The sequence below is a fragment of the Orycteropus afer genome, unplaced genomic scaffold (assembly GCF_000298275.1).
Source record: "Orycteropus afer afer isolate SDZICR_OR568_19922 unplaced genomic scaffold, OryAfe1.0 scaffold00020, whole genome shotgun sequence".
Classification (NCBI taxonomy): Eukaryota; Metazoa; Chordata; class Mammalia; order Tubulidentata; family Orycteropodidae; genus Orycteropus; species Orycteropus afer.
In genome coordinates this window covers 13,436,822-13,444,202 of record NW_006921607.1, presented here as the reverse complement: position 1 = coordinate 13,444,202, position 7,381 = coordinate 13,436,822, and positions in this window count along the sequence as shown.

The window sequence follows — 7,381 nt, the reverse complement described above, 5'->3', positions numbered from 1 at the left end:
TATGGAAAATGAATTTGCTCTGTAAACTTTCACCCAAATCACAATTAAAAATTTAAAAAAAAATCTCTTGTGGCAGATGGATTGGAACTTGGAGATATTGTAAGCAGAGAAACGAGGCTATTAAAGTTATCAGCAATATAGTGATAACTGCCTGGAATAGGTACATTCTCTCATTAACAAGTATATTTGCCAGACCGTGTGTTAGGAAAAATGGATGTAACAGTACCTAAGATGACATAATTCCTTATTCCCATGGATCTCTCTAGCTGAGGATAACAAACAAACAAGTGATAACAATTATACTGGCATGATACATGCTCTAAGGGGGGAGTACAGAGTCATAGAGGAGCGAAAAAGAGGAGGATTCAAGCCAAGACTTGGTTGGTTGAAAAAGGCTTCCATAAAGACTTAGACAGTAAACCTGAAGCATAGGTGGAATGGAGTTAGCTGGGAAAAGGGACACTGGGGTGTTGAGGTACAGGTATAGTAGAGATATACCAGAAGATGAGGAAGTGGTGCATTTAGGGAAGAAACATAGAGTGTCAAGGGCAGTGGGGCATTATTCATAGTTTTATATGCCAAAAGCAACGGAGAGCCATTGCAGTGTTTTAAGCAGGGGAGTGACATATTCAACTTTGCATTTATAAAATTCACTAGAGTTGAGATTAGAATGGGTAAAAATAGAGATGAGTTTGAAGACAAATACTGTTGACTTTGAGATACACAGGTCTTCCAAGTAAGGCTGTCATGGCAACTGAATGGTTGTATCAGTAGATGAAGTCAGGAAAATACAACCTGTGCCCCATTGTTCAACAGAATAAATTGAATATAGGAAAGAGATGCAAAGTTTTTGGCAGAGCTAAGTGAGCAAACCAAGCACAGTGTAGTGCCTAAGGCATTTGACTGCTAACCAGAAGGCTGGCAGTTCAAACCCACCAGCTGCTCCTCGGAAGGAAGATGGGCAACCTACTTCTGTAGTAATACCATCTCGGAAACCCAAGGAGGGGTCGCTATGAGTCTAATCAACTTGATGGCAGTGAGGTTTTTTTTTTTTTTTTTAGTTACCCACCCTTAGGGTGGAGGAGCCAGGGAGGAGATGTGAGTCCAGGAACTTGGGCCACCTGCAGAAGTTAGAATCACAGAAGAGTCAAGCCCACTGCTGCCAGACCCAGAAATGGGTGATAAGAAATATCCTGGATTTTCTGCCTTCTGCTCACCTCTAATCTACCACCAGTGCTTCTCATTGGCCAAACCTAATTAGAACCCAGTAGGTTTCAAGACAGCTCCTGAGATACCAAGTAGAACAGAGGATGGGTGGGAAATGGATGTGAACACAAAGAGGCAAATAAGGAGGACAGCATCCTACCACAAATATGTTCCTAGTATGATAGAGGCTCTCAAAGACCCGATACCTTCATATAACCAAAGAGAATCTATCCATGAGTTCAAGAACACTGAGATGGCATTGACTGTTGGAAAGCCTCTACTTTCCAGTCATAGTGTCACTTCACTTTTAGACCATCCCTCACTTTGGATGGAGCAGGTCCTTTGGCTAGAGCTCACTGCTGATGGAGCCAAGGCTGTGAATCAGATTGCAAAGGGAAATTCAAGTTTTACAGGAACACACTGTCCTTCCCCTTTCAGCAATCTTGTAGACTGTTTACCACACAGAGAACCAGATTAGAGAGGAGCAGGGGCAGTTCTTCATCCTCCTGGAAAAATGGGGCAGAATTGTCTTCCAGGAAAGGGTATAAAGGCTGAAGGTCATAAAACTAGGGACTTTCAAGGTTTTTAATTTTACATTGAGGGATTGCAACCAATGTCATGAAACAAAAATTTGTAGATATCTTCAAATATATACAGATCTCACCCAAATTCTGTAAACTTTCACCCAAACTACAATTCAAAGAGGGGAAAAAAAAAAAAAGCATTATAGCAGAACAAGAGGAAACTGTATAGTAAAATCAGGAAAGGTTTGTGTCAGGGTTGTATCCTTTCACTGTACTTATTTAGTCTGTCTGCTGAGCACATAATCTGAGAAGCTGGTCTGTAGCAAGAATATGGCATTAGGATGGGAGGAAGATTCATTAACAATCTATAGTGTATAGCTTTACTTGCTAAAAGAGAAGAGGACTTGAAGCACTTACTGATGAAGATCAAAGACTACAGACTTCAGTATGGATTATACCTCAATATAAAGGAAACAAAAATCTTCACAACTGGGCCAATAAGCAACATTTTGATGAATGGAGAAAATATTGAAGTTGTCAAGGGCTCCATTTTACTTGGATCTATAATTAATGCCCATGGAAGCACTAGTCAAGAAATTAAATGACATTTTGCATTGGGCAAATCTGCTATAAAAGATCTCTTTAGTAATGACTAGGATCTTAAAAGCTTGCAAGCGGCCATCTAGATATAATGATGGGTCTCTCTTCATCTAGAGCAAAGAAGAATGAAGAAAACCAAAAATGCATGGAAACAATTAGTCCAAGGGACTGGTACACTGTGTGATCCTCAGCCTATATGACTATGAGACCAGAAAAACTAGATGGTGCCTGGCTACCACTGTCAACAACTCGGAGGGGGAACTATATAGGAGATCCTGGATAGAGTGGGAGAACAATGTGGAACAAAACTCAAAATCATAAAAAAAAAATAAAAGAGGGGGGTGGGGGTGGGGACCAGGTTTGCTGGTCTGATAGAACCCGGTGAAACCCCTAAGACTATGGCTCCTAGCTGGCTTTCAGGTCTGGTATTACCCACTCCTGTGGCTTCCAGCCAAACAAAAGACCGGCATATGAGCTGCTGAACATTTGCATTAGGTAGATGCACTCTTTGGAGAGATCAATCATGGGAGAATAGAAGGGCTGTGTATGCACAGGAAGACAGCTTGGGGGGCAGGAGTACACAGGAGGGAAGGACACAAGGAAGAGGTAACTATGGGGAGGAAGTAGGAAGAAAGCTGTTGCATTGTGGGAAATTGCAGTCAATGTCATGAGACAAAGTATATGTGAACTGCTGTATGGAAAATGAATTTACTCTGTGAACTTTCACCCAAATCACAATAAAAATTTTTGAAAAAATCTCTTTAAAGTGTTAAAAAGCAAAGATGTCACTTTGAGGACTAAGGTGCTTCTGACCAAAGCCATGGGTTTTTCAATCACCTTTTATGCATGCGGAAGCTGGGCAATAAATAAGGAAGACCACAGGAAGTTGATACCTTTAAATTATGGTGTTAGCAAAGAATATTGCCAAAACATATCTGTCTTGGAAGGAGTACTGACAAAATGTTCCTTAGAAGTGAGAATGGTGAGATGACTTCTCACATACCAGGTCCCTGGAGAAGGACATCAAGCTTGGTAAAGTAGACAGTCAGCCAAAAAGAAGACCCTCAATGAGATGGATTTACACAGTGGCTGCAACCATGGGCTCAAACAGCACAGATTTTGAGGATGGTGTAGGACAAGGCAGTGTTTCATTGTGATGTACATTGCTATGAGTCAAAACCAACTCAATGGCACCTAACAACAAGAGGAAGTATGTCCAGAAGCAAACTATCTTTAAGAAAAGGACAAGTGAACCTGAGACCTTCACTCAGAAATAAATTATGTAACTGGCTTTTCTTTCTCTTCCTTTTAGAATGGTGATGTTGTAGCCCCACATATACCACCTTGAAAATGGAAGTGGTATTGCCCAGATTTGTCTCAGAGTTGGAATCTCCATCAAGAAGCATCCAAATCTGGAGCCCAGCTTTTGAAAGGTTGATCCTGTGTGAATGTAACAAAATACTGTCTCTCCCCAACACAATTAATTTTGAGAATTTGATCATAGTGCCACAAATATAGTGACAGCTAGGCTTTTTATTTTATATTTAGAATGTACCCACACACTGGAGCTAAGTAATTTTTTATTCAAAGAAAGATTAGATATGATGAAAAGTATAGCCATGAGTATTTTAAATATTGATTAAAACCTTTTTCCTTTAGTAGTCTATCTTATTAGACTAACAACTCTTTTATATACTCTGAACTCTTAAAAATTTGGAAATGAGACATGGGTACACACTGGAATTTGAAACTGGAATGGTCATGAACAGCCTTGATTGAAAACAAAACATAAAATCCTAACCACCTGAATGTGAGGATAGCCTTCCTTATGTCATCTAAAGGTAAGTGAAAGGATACCTTCCCTGGCCTTTTTAACTCCTTATGCACGGCCAGGTTGGGTGAACAGTAGGAGATGAGATCTGGGAGTGAGCTCCAGCTCTTTGGTGAGAGGCCTGATTAAGTTATTCAGATTTGCAGGCTCTGAGCTCCTCTTACTTGGGACAAAAAACTACCTTTTGTAGCCCGAGTGTTAGAGGGATTCCCCAAACCTGGCTACTCTCTGGGTCAGTTGTAGTTCCAGACCCAGGCAGTTTCTCTCCGACTTCTCACTGCCCAGGTTCCTAGGGCTTTGTCTCTCCCCAGCCTAGAGAAGTCCTCCCCTCTGACCTCCTCTCTGTAGCTGCCTTGGGAGTGGATCACACATCTGAGGAACCTTCCTGAGGGCCTGCTCAAAGCTGGGGCTTCATTTCTGCCATTTCAGTGTCTTTTATGGGAGTCAGAGCAAAGACTGCTGAGGTTAGTGCTTACCCAGTGAATTGCAGGTTCCTGTCTGTAACTTTATTTCTCAGCACTTTCTCTTTTTCTCTCCAGCAGTAGAGTGGGCACCACCATGGTTGAGCAGTGCGCCTGTGCCCAGGGAAATCCCCTTATAGCCCCAGTTCTGAGTTCATCAAGAATAAATTTCTGGTGTTAGAGCCCAAGCTAGTGATGTTCAGAGGGTCCTGAAGATTCAGGACAGTAGGGGATGGAAGTCACAGGCCGCTATCATCTTATTCTTTGACATGCCCTTTACAAAAGCCTCTCTGGTAGGCTAGAAGTGAGAAGGCAGCCAGCTCAATCTGGAAGAACTCAGACTGCAGCCCAGCAGGTGAGCCATGGAGTGTTGGGAGTGCTTACACCTTCCACTGTATAACCAGGTTCTGTTCTGTGGACACTAGGATGAGAGTATTTGAAATGTCTGCCATCCTGCCCCTTCCATTCCCTCATGAGACATCTGAGGCTTAATTAACCATAATCCACAATAGAATAGTTGATACCTTTCTCCACCAACCCCTGTGGTGATGCTACGCAGATGGGATATGGTTCACATGTGGGCTCATGGAAGTACATGTGATGGCCGGCCAAGGTACTGGGTACTGGTGTCATGTCTGTCCTAGCCAAGGCCCTCTAAAACATCCGAGGGAAGAACTACAGGTCTCACACTTTGTGTGCACAGATCCAAGATCATGAATGTAATACATTTTGGTGCTGACATTGTGGGGTTTTTTTCTTTTTCTTTTTTTTTTTTTTGCATATTCTACCTTTAAATCATTGTGGTTTACTCTGGAATTTTATAGTCCAATCTTGTAACCATTGTGCTGTCTGAGAAACAACTTGAATCTATTTTGTTTGTTTTTTGTTTCATACAAGGCAGCTGCACTTTATGCTGTTTGCAACTGTTTTAATGATGAGAAACATGTCATTTACAAGGTTAAATTTTTCTTAAGAAACATCTTCACTATTTGTATAAATATGGAAACTTCAGCAGCTTAGCCTCTAGAGTTACTGAACATTGTCACCTTGAGAATGTAAATAGAACTGCACATTAAAATGAATGGTTGCTTCAGTTGGGTGAGGGAAACAGCTGTAATAAAGCTTCTTGAATGTGTCTCCATCTTGAAACCAAAGGTGTTCTCCTTAATGACTCTTTCATACTGTGTTTTGTGCCCAGTGCAAAGGAAATGAAAGTTGTATAGGAATCTGCCCAGATGTTTCTTAGTACTCAACACTGTATTGGGTCAGTGAGAGGGAATGTTGTTAACTGAGTTCATGGTATTCCATTTTCTTTGTCCAGTAGCTACCAAATGATAGCATAATGAGGAATCCTTTCCTTCTAGCAGGAGGGAGACATTTGCATGGGAAGGGATATGGATATTTTTTCTTTTTCTAACTTCCTATTGTAGCAAGAAACATACTCCATCCTTCCTTTTAACTTCCCTGTTATTCTCATCTACAGAGGTTTCAAATGCTTTATCCAGCAGTGTACATTGCTCATTTGCAGCTTTTACATCTTCCTTATGAAATTAAGTGAGATCATGGATTTGCACGCAGCTGGCACACTGATGGTGGACAGACAGCCCCAGTGTCTTAGAAAACACAACAGGAATGATGCTAAAATAGTCTTTGTTGATTTGGTTGAGCCCAGGTTTCTGTGGAATGACATACTCTATAAGCTAAAATAATTTACAAAATACATAGAGAGTAGACTCCCATTTTTGTAAGAGGATATATTTCATACACACACACACACATATATAAAAACTAAAAAAAAAAAAAAAAAAAAGCAAAAAGCAAACTCACTGCCATCAAGTTGATTCTGACTCATAGTGACCTCCTTTGGGTTTCTGAGGCAGTAAATCTTTATGGAACTAGATTGCCCAGTCTTCCTTCTGCAGAGTGGCTGGTGGGTTTGAATCACCAACCTTTTGGTTAGCAGTCAAATGCCTTAGGTACTATGCCTCCAGAGCTCCTTATGAATGTGTGTGTGTGTGCGTGTGTGTATCCCTTCATGGAAGTTGTCTGGAAGGATATACTTGAAAATAGTACTGGTATTTTTTTTGTTTGTTTGTTTTTTGAGGGGTGATTAAGTTTTAGGTGATTATATTTGATTTTTTTTATGTCTTCTACATTTTCTGAAATGCCATGTATTAATTGTATAATGTCTCAAAAAATAATTTTCATGAGGGGCCTTGTGACTCTTGAGTGAGGTTAGAGTACCTTTAACCCCTTCAGTGTCTGGATAGCAATGCCTGCCTCCATTGTCGGTCCCCAGGTCACAATGAAGCTGGCTAACACCCACAGTCAGTGCTAGGATGTTTAACCATGTTTCCATCAGAATAGGCTCTCCTGTTATAAAGGAAGAACACAGAAATGTGCACAAAAGATACAGACAACAGAGGCAAATATTATTACATGCACAATACTGCATTACTAGTGGCACCAAACACTAGGCTATGGGTAAATCCATAGACAAGTGAGAAGATCAGATAGGGGTAGGCGAACAGGAATATACCCAAGACCAAGGATACTCACCAAACTCACTGTTGTTAAGTTGGTTTCAACTCATAGCGACCCCTCCTTGGGTTTCTGAGGTGGTATCTCTATGGAAGTAGATTGCCCGATCTTCCTTCTGAGGAGTGGCTGGTGGGTTTGAACCACCAGCCTTCTGGGTAGCAGTCAAATGCTTTAGGCAGTATGCCACCAGAGCTCCCAGACCAAGGATAGATTTGGCT